The sequence below is a fragment of the Protopterus annectens genome, chromosome 8.part0 (genome assembly GCF_019279795.1).
Source record: "Protopterus annectens isolate FY-2018-M chromosome 8.part0, PAN1.0, whole genome shotgun sequence".
Lineage (NCBI taxonomy): Eukaryota > Metazoa > Chordata > Ceratodontiformes > Protopteridae > Protopterus > Protopterus annectens.
Window position 1 is genome coordinate 1,141,677,518 of NC_056741.1, and position 20,000 is coordinate 1,141,697,517.

The window sequence follows — 20,000 nt, forward strand, 5'->3', positions numbered from 1 at the left end:
ACAAGTTGGATACCCCATTCACCATAGAACAATACAAGGCTCAGTGTAATCACAGAGGACCTGGGGCAGACCAGGGTATGGATAAACCTGTGCCCTGTACCAAATAAGTGCCTGGTAGAGGTATAGGGCACAGAATGTCTAGATAGGAGGCAAGGTACCAAGAGCCCAATGTAGGGTTGAAACTGCAGGTTAAGATAAAGATGAAGGGCACTGAAAAACCTCAAAGGAAGGGTGGGGCTTCAGTTCACAGGTCACAGGGTTACAAACAATATTCCCTTAGAACATTGGAGTAAGCTTTTCTTTCTTAGGAAGGATTTTGATATGGAAGTTCCATCATCTGCCCTTCTACTTCCCAGGATAGATGGAGAAGAGGATTGTAGTCTACCTGCCCAGGTAAGCCAGCTAAGCTTCAAAAGGGCACAGTAGGAGGACAAGATGTTAAGCTGTGCTACAAAAAATATATTGCGGATAGTGGGAAAGGACATTCCTGTTGGACCTCCACCAGCTTATCTGTACTTTAAGCTTGTAGCTAAGGAGAACAGGCCAATGGCCATGAAAATGACCCAGCATTATGTATTGGGGAGATTACTTAGACAAAAATAAAAACAAATCAAGAGTCCTAAGTTGGTTCAAAATGTCTGGATGGGGAGATTACTTAGACAAAAATAAAAAACAAATCAAGAGTCCTTAGTCGGTTCAAGATGTCTGGATGGGGAGATTACTTAGACAAAAATAAAAAACAAATCAAGAGTCCTAAGTTGGTTCAAAATGTCTGGATGGGGAGATTACTTAGACAAAAATAAAAAAAACAAATCAAGAGTCCTTAGTCGGTTCTAGATTTCTGGATGGGGAGATTACTTAGACAAAAATAAAAACAAATCAAGAGTCCTAAGTTGGTTCAAGATGTCCGGATGGGGAGATTACGTAGACAAAAATAAAAAAAACAAATCAAAAGTCCTTAGTTGGTTCAAGATGTCTGGGTGGGGAGATTACTTAGACAAAAATAAAAAATAAATCAAGAGTCCATAGTTGGTTCAAGATGTCTGGAAGGAAGTTGCTTTGTACTCCCCACCAGCTTATCCATAATTTGAGCTGCAGAATGACCTTGTCCCTTTTTAATTTCTCCAAGTCTTTTGGGTTTTTAATACTATGATGGGAATGCACCTCATTAAAGTATGATTAAAGCTCATGAAATTAGTATTGTTTCTATGTTTGATGTTAGCCAGAAGTGCTCTTTGCAGCATCTGCATTGTTCCCAGTATTGACTCCTTTTGAATTCATCCAGAATTATATGTATCGGTAATATATCTGAATACAACTGTAATTTCTTTTTTATAAGACCAGTTGCTCCTACTTCTGTTTGAACTGTCTGGGTATCCTTCTTCAACATTGCCCTCATTTCTCCCTGCAAATCCTAGTATTTTATGACATTTTATCTCTCTGTACATAAGAAACTGTAGTCGCTGGGTGAAGCAATTTCAGTGATCAATGCTACTTTTGTCTTCTTTTCATGGACTACTATCTGGTTTTCTCACATCTATTTTTTTTTAACTGTTGGTAATGGGTGATCACATGTGATATAAACTTCATAATTTTCTATAATGTTTTGTGGCTCATGTTTCCAATGTTTTTCAGCTACTTCCATACTATAATGTTTCCACAATCCCCTATGCGACAGTCTTGCCTCATTATTATGCCTTTCACTATACAGTCCTTCTGCCATTAGTACATCAAAACTAGCAACAAGATGTGCGACTGTTTCCAATTCTGTTTTACAAAACGTACATTTGTCTGTTTCTCCCACATATTCAATGGACCTTGTGTGCCAACATGTATGTAGTCCACTATCCTGGGACGCCGATATTAAACTTTCGTCTTTTGGTTTAAATTCTCATCTCCTTAACCATTCCTGCATTCGATCCTGGATCAACATGAAGTTGTTCCAAGAGTTTTCTATACTTGCAGCAATATTTATGCATTTTCTACATGTCTTACTTTTTCATCTGATCCTTCACCTTATATTCTTTCTTTTGTATTTTGGCACATTCAGTTGCTACCTAATTTTTACCTACTTCTGATTTGATTTCCATTCCTGCTTGACACAGATTTGCTTCTACTAAACCTAGTAGGGAAGTCATCTTAGACTTAGTCTCTTCATGTTTTAAAACTAACACTACATTTGGGTCTTGTGAGGTCAGCAGATATGTATGCAGTCCTGTGATTGCAGCTCTGTACATGTAATCAGTTTCGATGAGGCCCATACCTCATTCAGAATGAGGAATAGATAGTCTTGGTATACACACTGATTTTAATAAATCATTTGATAAGCATGAACCACACTTCTTGTTTTCCTGTCCAACCAATTCATCACCTTTTGGCGCCAGTCAGTCACTCCAAAAGTGTAAGTTAGGACAGGAAGAGCAAATTGGTTTAAAGCTTGGAATTTGTTCCTAGATGTCAGTGCTGTTTTTATATTAATTTTAGTCTTCTACAATATTCTTTACTGTTTTATTTGCATTTGTTCATGTTTTATTGTTGATCCTTCATCAATTCCCAAATATTTATACACTCCCTCTTGCTCAAGTTCTTTTATATCTCATTCTTGTCCTAGGGAGAAGTTTTTTGTGCTGAAGCTTTCCTGCTTTAAAGGTCACTTTTGCACATTTATCAAGACCAAATCAAAATAGGATCTGCCACATCAATTCCCTTTTCTCTAAATTCAGTGACACTGGTCCACCCCCTTATCATGACATTCACCCTCAATCACCATATATTTAAAAGAATGCTCCTGATTATTAGAAATATGCTTGGCCAGGACATTGTAAAGATTTTCTTTCCTAATACTATATTTGTGTTCATATATCCTTTCTTTCAACTTTCACTCAGTCTTCCCACATAAAAACAAAGGCAAGACTGGCATGATGCTAGATATACTGCACCCTTCATGTTACAATCATAGAGTCCTTTTATCTTATACTGAACACCCCTAATAGTAAAAAAATTTACTGTGTCGGTAAGAGAGATGATGAGGGGGCGGACCAGTGCTGCTGAATTTAGAGAAAAGAGAATTGATTTGGCAGATCTTAATGCCTATAATTGGCTGGGCCTAAATTAATCTTGTTCCATTACTAATATTTTTAAGATTAAAGTCTTGGCCCGATAAGTGGGTGTAGTATGAAATTATACCTACATAATGAATTTTCATATAAAATGTCCCATGTTTTTTTTTACCTTATGTGTTTATTTTCTCAATTATTGATGAATTTATTAAATTAATTAATTTAATTTTTATAAAGTAGATTTTATGAGTTTGATGATATTATTTTAGTAGCATAGTAGTCAAGAGTTTTAGTATGATTTGGAACTCAAAGTAGTTGTACATTAGTTCGGAATGGGTGTTAACTGGTTTTCCGTCTTCAAACAAATGTTATTTCAAGGATTCTGGAGTTTTAAAATGAGATTAAGTATCTCAAGTTTTTATATGTAAAGATTATTTTTTCATTGCTGCTTAGAAGATTTTATTAAGTTAAGAATGAAATCTTGAGTGCGGTTGTCAGGGGGAGGAGGTTTAGTATCTTACGTGGCATCACGTGATTTTGAGAGGGTAATTTAAATTTGCTCTATTTGTTTTCAACTATGTCTGAAGAAGTTCATTGTATAAGTTTTGAATGAAAGCACTTACATGGATTGATTTCCGAATGTGGAATAAAGGACTTTGAATTTTTATCAGCGTATCCTTCTAGTCTCTATAGTGTTTATGTTGGTTTAACTGTTTGTCCTGTAGTGTTGACTGTTTTATAATAATATAACCTACAAAACATTTTGCAAATCCATAAACTAAAGCATATCAGTTGTATAAGTGCTTCAAGGCACCTGCGATTTTGGATAGCTGTATGACAGCCACTTGCCTAGCTGCAGTATATTTCCAGAGAGACAGAATGATGTGTCTACTTTTTTGCATTGGCTTGCACATGCATAAACTGTGCTTTGCCTCATACTCAGGCCAAAACTTCAGACTTAAAATTTTGAAAATAATATGAGCCCAGTGTAAAGGAAAAAAAATAAAATAAATATATCCTTGTACAAACTATGCATGGCTGTTAATGACAGTTCTTTGCACATGTGCTTACCATTTGCTACATAATTTCACTGGAAGTGTTGGTTGGCAGTGCTTTATCTGCTCTCTTCAACTTTGTCTGTTCAGTTCCAAACAAGCCGCAAAGCTAATTGTCAGTAGCACTTTATTTGCTCACTTTCAAGTGAACCACCAGTCCAATGTATTTATACAATATCCTTATGGTCTCCAAAGTTACCCACATCAACAAGTAATGCTGCTTTTACCTGCATATTTCCATGCACTCTTAGGTGTTTTAAGGTATTTTAGGTAGTTCCTTTTGTTTCACTATTTGCCTATATTTTATAGTAACTTCCAAGCAAAAATAGAAGAATTGATGCTCTCCCTACATTCTGTTACATGCATGCTCATTCAGTCACTTTTGCAAGCCTTCTAATAAATGTTCCCAATTTTAACCTACTACAGTAAAACTGAACTGTTTCATTTCCATATACCTATTCCCTACCGCATATCCTCATTGCACCGGAATAACCAAGCCAGCAAATACAAAGGGACATAAAAAGTACTGCAGATCCAGTGCAAACCTACCCCAACACACACACACACACACACACACACACACACACACACACACACACACACACACACACACACACACACACACACACGCACACATACACACATAAACTCACGCGCACACACAAACACACACGTTCACACACGCTCACACATGCACACAAACACACACACACACACACATATGCACACATGCATGCACACACGGACACGCACACACATATTCACACACACACACATTCACACACACACACACACACACACACACACACACACACACACACACACACACACACACACACATGCACACAAGCTCACACACACACACACACACACACATGAATAGCCTTGTAGCATTGTAATGTTTATACAGCACACAGACTAGCATTAAAGCCTGGCATATGGTGAAGCATGCTACAGAATTTTATTTTTCCGTTAAAAGTTTTGCTAAAGGTCACATCATTTTTAAATTAATTCTTCATTCCTTCTTTCCCATGCAGGTAAAATATATGGTCAGATGTGACTGTATCAAAGCCAGTTGTTGCTGCAAAACTATCTTCAGTCTGGTTTCCAGACCCGCTTCCTTCCTGTGGAGATATTCAAGATATAAGGATAGCAGGCATCCTTCTATTATCACCGTGCAAAATACTATATATTGCACTGTGTTTTGCAGTGCACATAAGATATCACATTTGTGATTTCCTTAATAAAATGTGTAACAAAAATACATGCACAAGCGCAGGAAATAAGTGTACATATTACAATTAAATGGAGATGGGTGAAAGTCTGGAAAAGGTAGTGATTTTTCTGAATGAGGGATTCTAGTGATTTCTTTCTTGGATACGATCTCCCTGATATAATCCTCTGCCTGCTCTCCGTATGCTTCTTTTCAGATACAACGGGTGGCCCTCTATCCTTACCTCTCTGATGTATCCCATACCCACTGCTGCACCTGCTATCCCTTTGCATGTGCTTATGTAGCTGTTACCCACCAGTGCAGACTCCTCATTATACATTATTAAAAAGTGAACACCTTCATTGCCACATACCCATTCTCTCACACATACTTATGGGTGTGGGAAGAGAGCAATGCTACCTGATGTTCCAGTGGGAATTTCTAAGGACATTTTAACAGTAGCAGGTGGCACCAGGGTTCCCATATTAATCTCAGTTCATTCAGTGATATACCAACCTAGGTACAAGTGGCACAGAAACAGGAAGTACATGTTTATAGTTTTCCTTCCAGGGTGCCAATGCTGAATCCATTTTTCAGTCACCAAAGAAAAATACCAAAACAAAATTTCTGCAGAGATCACCACTGTCTGGCACACCACCCATCTTTGTTGCATGTAAGCAATGTGGACATTTCCTTGGAAAATTTATATTCTTTTATCTTCATTTGTTTGTGAGGAAAGGTCACTACAGGTCACAGATATCTGGTATGCACCAGTCAACAGTTCATACGACAGCATGTGTTCTATGTGCATATCTTTGAACATTATGGAATATATGTTCCTTGTTTATTAACCAGTTAAGAAAACTGCATACCAATAACTTCTAAATTGAACTATTTAATTCCCTGATACCTGTCTCTACAATTACATACCACTGCATACCACCGCATGAATGCAACTCCTTTTGCTAAAAAAAGCTAAAACTTTAATAACTGTATCACTCTTTAATAACACTGGAACACATGATATGAAGCATGCCATATTTACACCACAGGATGACGTAGGTCTCATCCTTTGGAATAATGTCTCATAAGCCTACTGAGTAGTTCCTAGTCAGCTGTTGGAGAAATGCATGCCCCACAGTTGCTCATAAATAGTTTGAATTGCCAGTTGCAAAGGCTGTACTGTTCACTTCACACAGAGGCAATGCTGTAATATTCAGACTGATTTTACAGCCTCCTGGAGAAGTAGCAAGACAGGTGTTTCACTGACTGACACTGATCACTCTGTATCTGCCACTGTGGAGTGATGGGGAGTGCATGCTTAACCCACACACTTGGAGTACAGGGAGCTTTCCGCACAGCTAAAGAATGCTTTTCAGGTTTGTTTTTGTATCAGTATTCTGGACTTTGTGTTCAGCTTCACAGTTATGAGACATCTTTGCCAAGCAGTTATGATTCAAACTCTGTAGCTTTAAGGAGCTGCAGTGTATGCCTCTATAGCTTGATATAGTATCTCAGCCATGGATTTACTGTTTTTAACTGCTCTTACTAAGCTGAGATGCTAACTGTGGCATATTAATTGCTATTTATTCAGCTGAACTGCAAGCAAGTATAACTAAAACATTTAGCATGCACATTTAACTCCCTGCCAAATCTTAGAACCCTTCCTAAAATCGTTCAACTTAGGACTTAAACCCAGCCACTGAGTATGTCACTGTGGTATTGAAAATGGCTGTTGTTATACCATTCCATAAAGGGGGCTCCACCTCAGATCCTTGGAGCTATAATAAAGCAATCCACATCTCAGTTCTTTAGAACTATCATAAAGAGATCCTCATCACAGTTCCCAGTGACTATAGATCCATCACTCTAACAAGCCTAATTTGCAGTGCCATTGAATGTATTGTGTATGATTTCATAAGCTCTGATATAAGAGATTTTATTTTTCTAGACCTGCAACTATATGGTTTTGTCAAAGAGAAGTCATGTCTACATCATTTAGTAAACTTGTTTGAGAAAATTACTGAAGTTGTATGCAGCAGCCATACAGTTTATGGATCCGGCCAACGCTTTTGACGCTGTTCTACTAGCTGGAATTGCAAATAAGCTTAAGATGACTAGCACACTGGCCGACAGGCAGCACCCATGCAGTTAAAGTAGCAGGTGACACCTCAGAAGGCAAATAGGTGACTAGTAGCCCTCCTCAGGGCTCAGTACTGACAACCCTTCTGTTTGACATTTACTTTTTTGGATATCCAAACCACTTAGCAAGACATATAGCTAACTAAATTTGCTGAGGATTGCAAGCTGGGTGTCGTTCTGTCAGCATTTGACACTGGGTTACTACAGCATGAGCTAAACCGTGCAAATCAATAACATAATAGAAATGAAGCTAAACTAAATGCGTAGAAGAATAACTTTGTCACCTTTGCTAAACAAATCTTGATAGCAGTTTACAGTGTAGACAGAACTACACACCAGACTCATATTGTTCAAGATCTCAGCAGCTTCATAGACAACTTCTTTATCTTAATCCCCACATAACAAAAAGAATGAGTAAATCCTTCTGTAAAACCCATTGAATAAAGTATCCCATCCATATCAAAAGAAGTTATCATTCCTCTGTACTCTACCTTGATCAGACCAAATGCAGAATATAATGTCCCTTGTAGTATGTACCTACCTAAGTATCTCATGCAGCTACAAAGATCCCAGGGATCCTAGCTGAAGGATTAGTGGACTAAAGACCCTTGTATGCTAAGACAAGGTTCAAATTCTGTCTCTATCCTCTACCTGTTAAACGTCTGCCCAAAGATTTATGTCTAACATTATGTGCTGTTAAGGACCCAACCTTCCTTGATATCTTACACATGCGATGGTTCCAAAACACTTGAACTAAAGACTTGAATCTGCATCCAAAAATAAATAAGACACACTGTAGGGGCAGACTTATTATAAAGGCTTCTCGCATCTCAGGAATAATCTTCCATTACTTATAAAACCGATTAATACTCTTCCTTCCTTTAAAACAAACCTTGATGACTAAATGGGCGACCATCAATTCATTCCATGTCTGACTTGTTTTGCACTCCAAGAAGCAGAAGGTACCCTTTGAGGGCAAATATAGGCAAGGTATTACAGTCCATGAACTGAGTCGGCACTGTAAAACTTTATAAATCTCTATGGTTAGCATTTTCATTTCTTTGATATTCTACATATTACAAATGCAACATCAAGCACTGGAAAATGCTTTTTATTAACTGTTATTCTCTGGCTGTTTTTTTCTTTTCTTTTTAACATATATTTTTCATGTCTTCAAAATGCTCTGAGCATCAGCTGCTCATCAAATCACTGAGTCCTGAGGAAGAAAATGCCAGAAATAACTATAAATGCACTATATTCTCATGATATGGCAGGTGAAAGAAAAGCAATATTGGCAAAGCACACACACAGCATAGTTTGTGACTGTCCTTAATGCAGAGTGTACTATTAAACTGAGGCAGGGGAACCTTTTCGCCTTGGTGAATTGTAATGTTTGTTTAATGCAACAGGAATATACAGAGAAAGAGAAAATTTCTGTGGCTTTATATTTTATCTTGTTCTACTGCAGCTGGAGAATCAAAAGTGCTGCAAAAGCTGATTCACATGTTTAGTCACCGATAGCTGCAGTAGCGTTCAGGCATTTGGGACCCAATTAGTGTCTGAGACATGTGGCTTAGCACAACACATCCTGACCTCTCTCTCCTGTTGGAATCATTTTAAAGAAAAACTACATGCAGCATGCTAGACTCAAGATTGGGTATAATTTCTCTTCTCAGCAATGTTCCCCCCACTCTGGTAGCCTTCATTGAGAACTGTCTCTGCTGTGTTCATCTTCAGTTATCCTTATAAACATTTAACTGGCAATATAAAGACTATCTAATTTCAACAAATATGAGATATTTACCTTGCATGAAACAAACTCTTTAAAAATATGACAGAAAACCCAGAAAAAAGCTGAGACTTTACCAGAACCGATTAGAGACTTATTAAAACCATTCCTTCCAGTGACATTTGATGATCTTATCATAAATTATGAGCTGCTAGGTTCTTCTTAATTTCTAACTTGTTATTAAAGCTCCTGAATAATGTACTGATGGCATCTTACTCATTTTAATTTACATACTGAAAAGCTCTTTTTTTAGATTTTTGTTCCTGCAGCAGAACCTTCTACCCTCTAGGAATAAAAGACAACCAATACTTAAGGATTCGGGCACTGTGAGCACTACTTGTATTAACAACTACGTATTAATGAAGTTATATAATTTTCTGGCTGTATGAAAGAGATGTTGGAGGGCACATGTACACTTTGTCTAGATAAATATCATCTGCTATGATCAGTGGTTGTAGCAATCAGAGTCCAGATAATGACAGGAGTCAAGAGTCGGGATAATAACAGCAGGCATAAATATCAAGTGAAAGAACATTCCTAATGTAGAGTACTTCATCTGGGTAACAGACTATCAGTTTACTGTGACCATTACCTAATATATGCTACTTGAAATTCTGCACTGTACAGGTGTTACTTATTCTAAGAGCGTACTACCCATTTCTCACATGCTTTTACATTGCGAATAGTGGAGAGAAGTGTCTCTTTCCTTAGCTAGAGGTTTTGTAAGTAATATACCGTATGACAAGTGGTTTAACAATTTTTGAATATAGTTGATGAGGAAATTAATTGCATTTTCTCCTCCAGTTTTATCAGGCACACTAAATATTCTCACATGATTTCTTCTCTTGGTTTTCTAGGTCATCCACCTTATCCAGTAGCGATTTATTCTGTTTTAGCAAAGAAATGCATTATTTCCTTTGGAACAGTGTTCCCTCACACTATCAAATCAACAACAATACCCTAAGTACCCATGAAGTGGTAAGGGACCTGGGATCACAAATTGACTGCAACCTTAACTTTGACCACCATGTGTCTACTGTAGTAAGGAAAGCTTTCTACATACCAGACTTGGTTAGTAAAGGCATCAGCATGAGAGGAAAATAAGTTATATCCCCCCTATACTTGGCACTTATCCAGCCCATAATTGAGTATAACACCCTGTTTGGCTTGTACACTACTAAGTACCTGCAGCAATTTGAGAAACCTCAGAGGTTTCTAACAATGAAGATCAAGGGACTCCAGCATGTACCTTACACAGACCGACTAAAGTCTCTGTCACTATACTCCATGTCGTATAGACTTCTTAGGAGAGACTTATGCCTGGCCTACAGAGCAATCCAAGATCCAAATCTAATGAACTTGCTGCATATCCATAAATCAGATGGGACTAGGGCTACCAGTTCCAGGGATCTAAATATGGCCTGCGATTTAAATAGGACATGCTGGAGGGACAGATTTATCTACCAGCAACTGCCACGTCTTTGGAACAGGCTATCAATTCATGTGAAACAGAACACCTCTATGACACTGTTCAACCTAGATGAGTGGATAGGGCACCGTAAATTCTTACCGGGGATAAAGCCCACAAACCTCCTGGACATGGGCAGCCATCTCTAAATACAATCTTGGGTATTGAGTCGAATTTTCATGGTATTACACTGGGATGAAATGGCTAGGCTTAAAATGACCTATAACCCTATGAAGTATCAGTATGACTGTCTCATAGTTCATGCCAATGTCAGTGATTTGAGGTGTACATCTCTGGACTATATGAAGAGAGACATGATATAGCTCTCTATGTGTCTGTTCCAGGTATGAGCCTAGCACTGAGCAGCATTCTACCTTCTCCAAGAATTATGTAATATGAGCAAAAATATAATTGATTAGAATAATTGGCTTAGTTTTGGTGTCATTCAAGAGGGGGTCCAATATTTGTAAGTCATGGAGGATATGATCAACACATAACTCTGCTTTACCAGGGACGACCTGTATCTGTCCCTTCTAGGGTTTCAATTATTGGCAAATACATTGTCCACAGTGCCTTTTTTAGGGAATGTCAACTTGATAAACCTATCAACATAATAAATCAAAGGTGAATATGAACATATTGCTGATCGGTGCTAGGAGCCTAAACAAGCAACTCCATTCTCTACAACCCTTCTCACCTTGGAGGAAACTGACACCTGGATTGTGATTGAAACATGGTTTAAAATGGAAGAGAGCACTCCAGCTGTACAGAGCTATAATGTCTTCCACATCTTTAGACCAGTGACTGTGCAGGTGGAGAAAGAAGGTGAAGATGTCTCAGTCTTCATCCAGAAGACACACACATCATGGCTGGTAAAGCAGCATGATGCATTAGAGCATCTTTATCTCCAAATAACTACCAGAAAGGTCCCTTACCATATATTAGCTAGCTATAGAACGCCCTCTGTGACCCAAGAAAGCCACAACACCTATTGACAGGAACTAGAATCACTTTAATATTAAACCCAATACCATTTCCCTAGGTAATCTAAACTAACTGTAGACTAGGAATCATACACCACCACTAACGAACAAGCACAGGGATTCCTGCACTTCATCAATACAAATGCCTTGGAACAACTAGTCAGATTACCTACTGGGGGAATAACATCTTGGATCTTGTCCTTACTAATATGGTGGCATCCTGAATCATCCCTTGTGTATCTTCATCACTTGTTAGATCTGATCATAAACCCGTCTCCTTTGAAATAAATTTGAAGCCAGAGATCCCTTGCACCCAAGATACCTTCTGAAATTTCTTTCTGATGAACTATCTACTCCTTAGTGATACATTAGCGAGTTTCCAATCCCCACCAAACCCACTGAATATGTGGAACATACACCACCGCACCAAGCTATCACTTAATAGCAGCTGCACTCTGTAGGAACAAGCGCAGGGTGAACCCCAGTAACAAACCTACATGGTGGAACCAGAATATAAACAAGCTTTATAATAAAAGGAAGAGAATTTTGTCCAAAAGTAGGAAGAGTAATTGCCAGAATGATACAGCCCTCATCACTGAAATAAACAAGCAACTCAGGAGCTTAATAAAATCCATCAAAGCCAGGTTTGAGGCTAAAACAGCTACCCAAGCTAAAGACAGTCACAAGGCATTTTTAGTTATGCTCGTAATCTCAAAAGCACAATACAGCAATGCACTGAGCTGATTGTGAATGATGTTACCTACACTGAAGCTGAAGACATAGCAAACCTACTAGCTGATAAATTTAGCCCTAACTGTACCACTCCCCCCCCCCTCCATCTATCTCTCATGATAAACCTGAAACTGGGTCACCTCCAGCTATCACACAAGACCAGGTCATAAAAGTGCTATCAAAAGCTAAAACTACTGCATCAGTGGGTGCTGACAATATCAAAATGAAACAAACTGGCAAAACAACTAGTAAAAATAAAAAACAGGAATGGTGGCAAGTATGCAGTCAAACAATAAAAATCTATTTACAAGTTTAAAGCGCTGACAATATGCCTGGATGCATCTCAGATAGCATGAAGTATGATTTAGCCTCACCCCTAACAACACTGTTCATCCTCACACTCCATACTTGGTTTGTATCTAGCAAATGGAGAACAGCTACAGTCATTTCCCTACATAAGGGAATACCTTTCACAAACCCAGGCTATTACAGACCATAAGTCTGACCAGTCTCATATGAAAAGCTATGAAAAGATATCATACATCTAAACAATAAGAACATAGGGAACCTCAAACGCTGCACCTAACTTGGCTTTGTCAGTGACATGTCATGATTACTTATCCTGGTGGACTTTTTTGAAAAGGTCACAAAAAGAATGGATGAAGGCAACATGGTAACCAGCACATACCCAACCTGGCCAAATCTTCTGACACAATCTAAATAAACTGGAAATAAACCTCTATGTTATCTGCTGCATTAACAACTACCTCACAGAATGTAGAAAATCAAAATAGGGGAAGTTACCAGTGGAATCACCCAGGGTTCAGTGCTGGGACCTGTCATGTTTGGCGTCTACTTGTTTTTAGTGAAAGCCAATACAAAAGGACTCTGTCTAACTAAGTTTGCAGATGACTGCAAGCTATTCATAGTCATTAAATCCCAAATGACTTAGCCATCCTGCAGTAAAGTTTGTCCCCAATAAATAGTGCCAAAATCCTGCACTGAAACTAAATTCAAAAAATGCATTATTCTATCCTTTGGGAAGTCATCTACCCCAGGTAACTACCACATTAAGAATATGACCCTAAGAGTTGACCCCAAGTTGTCCATAATTTGGGGACATATGTGGACAGTGACTTAACTTTCTACCAACATGTGTCCTTTGTCATAAGAAATTCTACCATACTCAATTCAGACACCAACTCAAAGAACATCTCTTTACTCATGGAGAATGCAGATGCCCTTAAACAAGACCCGTTGCATAAATCTTTGCTATCCTATTCTGAGTATTGCTGCTTTTGTCACCACCTTCCAGCTGAGCAAGTCCTAATACTAATTGTTTGAAATATTGTAGCCTGCTTTAGTTCGTAGGTTTATAGGTGTGTACTAGGCTAATGGCCCTGGAGCCTTTACAAGCCTAGCCCATAGAAGTGCCCTGGCATCATGCTGCTGACGTTAGTTCCCAGTGCCTCTGTCAAGTAGAGCCACTGGAGTGATCTCCAGGGTGAATTTTCTATTTTCCATCCACTCATCAAGATTTCTCTTGAAGAGGGACAGTAAGGTGCTCTGTTTGACATATATGGGAAGTCTATTCCATAGCGTGGGCAGTCTCTGGGTCATGAACCTGTCCCTGCAGTATGTTCTGTTGATTGTGAGACCCATGATGCTGAGACTGAATGATAGAAAAAAATGGATTTACATATAGGAAGTCCAAAATGGTCATTCCTCAGAATATTCTTTTTTTTCTGAGGTAGGGCCATCTTGAAGTTAGTATATATAGGTATGGGTGGGGAGAGAAGTGCTGTTCAGTTTTCACTCGTCTCCTGCATTTTCAGTGTTTTTTTAGCATGTCAGTACTGTGCATTATGAATGTTGACATTTTAATAGGAAGCCACACTAAACCTGCCTGCCTTCCCATCTCTCTCTCTCTCTCTCTCTGTCACCCATGTATTTCACTGCTACATATGCTTTATAACCTTCTAGACTGGATTCATTCATATTCTAATCTTATGCATTGTAACATTTGAATATTCATATTACTAGTGTGTCTTTTAACTGTAAATTGTAATATTTGTACAAGGTTTAAAATATTTTTTTCCTCTGTCACTTTTCAAAAGTGTAATATTTCTATGTTATTTGGGTGTTGGTTTATTTGCACTTTTGTCTCTATTGCTGACATTGCATTTCTCATATCTTTTATAATTGTACTCCACTGTTGTGTACGTGTAGATGGTCCAAGATCAGTGCACTACCACGGTAAAAGAATGTAAATAAAAATGGTACTTACGTATTATCGCACCCAGATTTTCACGCTAATGCTGGTTGCTTCTGTTTTCCTTTAAAAAACGAAATTAACAGTATTAAAACTTAATAAAGTCTTTTCGATAATATTTTTAATTTGTAGTACTATTTGACCTTGAAAACGCTGAGAACATAGCATTTTAAAATAGCTTGTCCCTTTTTCCGAGATTAACTCATGTCAGTAATGCTGTGTGATGCACGTTTCTCAGCAAAATAACTGCTTTGAAGGGCTACTGAGTGCAATCGCTGATAAACCCCCCCACACATACCAACAGAAAAACAACGAATGAGCCACTCATAGCTTTCCAGCTATAAAACATGCAGAAATCCCTGAAGTACATCCAGAGTTTGTCCCAATATGCCACCATCACAACACCAAAACGTACCCACCAAAACAAACCAAACCACACCTGGTAACTTCTGCCATCATGGTAGTGCCATGAAAAACTACCCCGGATTACCTGTAAACATCATGCCCCATCACTCTTGCAAGCCCTTAATTCCTGCAAGTTTCTGTTATGAAGGTTAACCTACAAAACTGCAGCTGAAAAATAAATGAGGTATCTTCGAAAAGCACCTAACATATGCACGATAACTGCCAAAGTCCTTTCCGGCCAAATAAATGTGCAAATGCAACCACTCCAAGATAAAGGGGAAAGCTATTTTCAAACCTTACTTTTTCAGCCGTTTAATTGATAAACCTTCCTAAAAACACAAAACATTAAAGAAAACATGTTACTGAGCTTTTTAATACTTTCTTGGTGCTACTTGACACAAGAAGAATCAACCAGCATTACCGCGAAAATCTGGTTGCGATAATACGTAAGTACCAATAAAATAAATAAATTAAAATAAGGCTAAGGTGAGCTAATAGTGAAACTGGGCATTAGACGAACACTGCAGGCACAGTAGAATGCCCAAATGATAGAGATAACTGATAACGCATACACAACTGGATAAATTGTCTCCAAGTTTTGAGTGGGGATGTAAAGGTGGGCATCTTGCATACTTTTGCTATCAGTCCATCTTGTATCTGCCTAGGAAACAGTGTCTCTAATGTTAATATTTTAACGTCATTATTCTGATGAACATTTTCAAGTTTCTGAGTTCTTAAATGGACCTCCACTGACCTTACTTTTTGCCACTGCTAGGAGTTGGAAAAAAATATTCTTATTCTGCTAAAGGTATTGTTTGAAGCATTGTAAAGTAAAATTTGTTTTAAAAGTAGAACTAACCGAATGTGAAACCTCATAGTAGTTGAAATAGTTATTGCAATTGCCTTTGCACATGATTCTGTGATATAATCCATACTTCTATGAACCTTTTGCCTGATGTTATCTGAAATAACTACATTGAAAATGAATAAATATTTCTCTTGATTAAGGCCAAGGATGAAAGAGACAATGGGGAGACATTGGTGATTATTATTCTAGGTGTGTCCTGTTTGGAGGGTGGTTGTTTTTACTATTGTTGCTGCTGGCCTTTGGATTCTTTTAGTCCTCCCTTTTCTGCCCATATTTTATTGTGAGGTTGAATTTCAGAAGAGTATGTGAAACAATTTCTTTTCATTTTCCATGATGTTGCCTTTCCTTCTAGCTCATTCAGTAATTTGTTGAAAGGGTGACAACAGAAAAAGTTCTATTCTGAAGTGCTACTCAGAAGGTGACCCTTGTCATCATCAAGGAAGGGCTGGGTTCTGAGCCACATATATCCTTTTAAAGCACTATCAGATAATTTTAGACATAATGTGTCATTGACTGATTATCTCTCCATATTATATGTACAGGCCTCACCAGCTGCTTGCCCCAGTTTAGATAGCTTTTCTTTGAGTGAAACAGTAGAAATTCCTTCAGACATGTCACCTAATTGATTCAAAATGACTTCCTTTCCTGAACTTTATGAATGTAGTTGTTAATAGTACTAATACCCCGGATAGCGCAAGGCTATACCTTCTTACCAAGTCTGCCTACGATCCCAGTCTTTCTCTCACTGGTACAGTGTTTAGAGTCACTATCTTCTGACATGTCTTGGGAACATTGAGGGCAGTCACAGCAAGGCCAGATAGCTAGGTTTTATACAGACATTTAAATCGATACTAAACCCTGTAGAATTAGTTTGGATTTTTTTGGGAACAGGTGACTGTGTACTGGGCACTTGAGACAGTTCAAAGTTTTTCTTTTTTTAAAAAGTTCAGAGCAAGTGTTATGTTTGCAAGTTCAGATATCAGTTATGTATGCAGCTCTGCAGACCTTTTCTTGATTGATGATAACTTATTTGATTGCTGACTTAAATGCTTATTCATCAAATGTTATATGTTCATAGGTTCATAGATTAGTACTAGGCTAACTGTCCTTGCAAGCCATTTTAAGCCTAGCCAATTATCCCCTGTGAGATTCAAACCCTGTACCTTGTGTTTATAAGGCAAACACCTTAACCATTAGGCCAGCCTCCAGGACTGAAGACATTCTTTTAATAGTGAGATGGAAGACAAGACCCTTTCATCACTATGGTCAGTATCCTGGCCAAGGAGGGATGCAGTCTGGTCTGCTGTATTCATCATACTCAGATAATGAAAAAGGAGGAAAGGGTGATGGAATGTTTCTTTTCTTTTTTTTTTTTGAAGAGACCGTGCCGAATTGTTAAGCTTATGGGATTGTAAAGCCTAAAGTTCATTCCATATCAAAACTAAATACTTCTGGACACATTTTGTAGTCTCTAAATCCTGCAGGAGAAACTTCAGATGTTCAGAAAGCTGGCATCTGATCTAACAATATCTTACCATTAGGTGTCTGAATATCACATGCTCACTGCAGCCATACCAGAGTCAGATGAAAAATTAAGATTTGTCTCACTGATGCCAAGTGCTCACACTTCTAAACATTTCTCAGCTACAGTACCCAGAAAACTACCCAGTGAAGGAATGGTAGAACTGTGTGAAGACTGTCATTTTAAAATCAAAAGCTACATTAATGCAGGTCTTGTATTTGGTAGTTAGGAATCAGCTTATCCAAGCTTTTCTTCCTCTCCAAGAATCCCATTTTGAGGCAGTGAGGTGGTAGTGATAACAGAGTATGTGTTTACATTGCCAAGACCTGAGGCTTATGAATCAACTTAAGTACAAGTAAAATAAACTTAATCAATTGTTCACTTCAGGTGACCGTCAACCAATCATTCCATTAATCAGTTAGTCCTGATTATGGTATTCAGTGCATTCCATTTTGTAACCAGACTCCCTCTAATGGCTATGGTATAAAATTGGATTCAGTTTCCCCTTGGGGTGCCTGGCTGTTGACAAAGATGAGGCCAGGGGACTGTCATCCACCATTAGCAATAGGCAACCATTTGAATTGTCTGGACCCACTAGAGTGAGTCCTGAAATATGGACACTGGATAACAGAAAGATCAGAATTATATATACTAAGTCTGAGATGCCATTTCTCAGTATATTCCTTTTTCTCCATGGCATGGTGATCTTAAAGCTGGTATATATAAGTTCAAGGGGTGGGTGACCCCCCCCCCCCCCTCCGCCCTGCCAAAAGAAGTTTTAAGGAACAGAGTGATTTTCAAGATACCCTTATCTGTCTTTTTTTCTGACTTTTCAGCACTCTGCATTTCGAGTGCCTATATTTCAATATGGAGCCCTAGCAATATTGTTTTTATATCCTGAATTTCTGCTGTAGTGAATGAACATCAGCTGTGTTGTAAACACAGTTATCACAAGATAAGTTTATAAGAAAGAGTGCTTTTTACTTGTTTTCTGCAGAACTGGTCAATCTATTGTCTTTAGATATTATCTCATGAATTGTAATCATTTATCCTTGTCTTTCTGTACTTCCTCCAGCCATTTGATTTACATAACCTATACATCTGTGATTAAAGTATACTATGTAAGGCCTGTGATTATCAGCTGTGGGCCTCCGTTTATCCACAGGGAGTACCATTAATTGTTTTCAACATATACCATCATGGCCCATATTGCAATGCATTATTTGGGTGCCATGACAGGTTACACATTAAGCAGCTAAGGACCCATTGATAATCTGTCATTCTCATGGTTGGGCCTGACTTTTTTTCTTGTCTCTATGACAAGTCTGACATTTACTTTAGAAAAATGTTTAATGTTCTCTAGTAAGTGGTTCCATACATAGGTCAGATCTTTGCAGGAAGTTTCATTTTTTTACAATGTTAATATTGTTCTGAGACTTTGTGGATTCTAGTAGAAGGAGTGGTCATGTAGTTTAGGAGACAGTGTTACATAAAATAGGGTTTCTGGCAGGGTATGAAAGACTAAGTGTAAATCGTTCCTTAAGAATCTGTGTGATACAAAGTACAGGTTACATATTATTTCTTTGACATTAATAATATTGCCTGGCCTATTAATCATTTTGATGAAGAGCCTGTAAAGTTTCTTTTTAAAAATATTTAGAGTAAAGTTTGCTTAAATAACTGCATTTCAACTCTTTTTATGAAGGTCCCCTATCGAACAATTTAACTACCTACAATGCCATTCTAAAATAATCAAATCAAATTACAAAAAATAATCATCTTAAAGGCCAAATCAAGTTAAGTACAGGAAGGACCAATGTCCACACTTCTTAAATTTTTTTGAATCCTCTAAGAACCTTTTTGTAACCTCATATATGATGGAAAACTTTATTAGCCTTTGACTAAACCAATGTACATGCCTGAAGGAAGTGTGCATGGTGTCTGTCATCATGCTCAAACCTATTCTTCTAGTACCTGACTATTTTTTGCCATCCAAATCATTCTGGCAGATCTTCTTCCTAAAAACTTTATTTATAGGATACTAATATCACAGGATCATAGGAAGTTACTATGCTATTGGCCTTGAGGCCCTTATAAGCATAGCCAAGAGTTTAGCCCATGTTCCAACAAGTCAGCACCCGATGCCTCTGTCTAGCACGGACACAGGTGGAATCCCAGGAGTATATTTTCTGTTTCCAATCCAGTTATCCAGGTTGCACTCAAACAGGGATAATGAGGTGCTCTGCTTGACGTGGAGAGGGAGTCTATTCCACAGATGTGTCTCTGGGACACACATCTGTCCCACCAACAAGTCCTATTGATGTCACAGACTAGGTTGAGGTCACGCATGTGGGTTACTCGAGTGGAGCTTGACTTGCAGATATGCAGAAGTCCCATCAAGGCAGGGTCTGAGATTGCTTTGTATGCCAGGTAGAGGTCACCTCTGAGGAGTCTGTATGAAAATGAGTAGAGGGACAGGGCTTTTAGCCTAT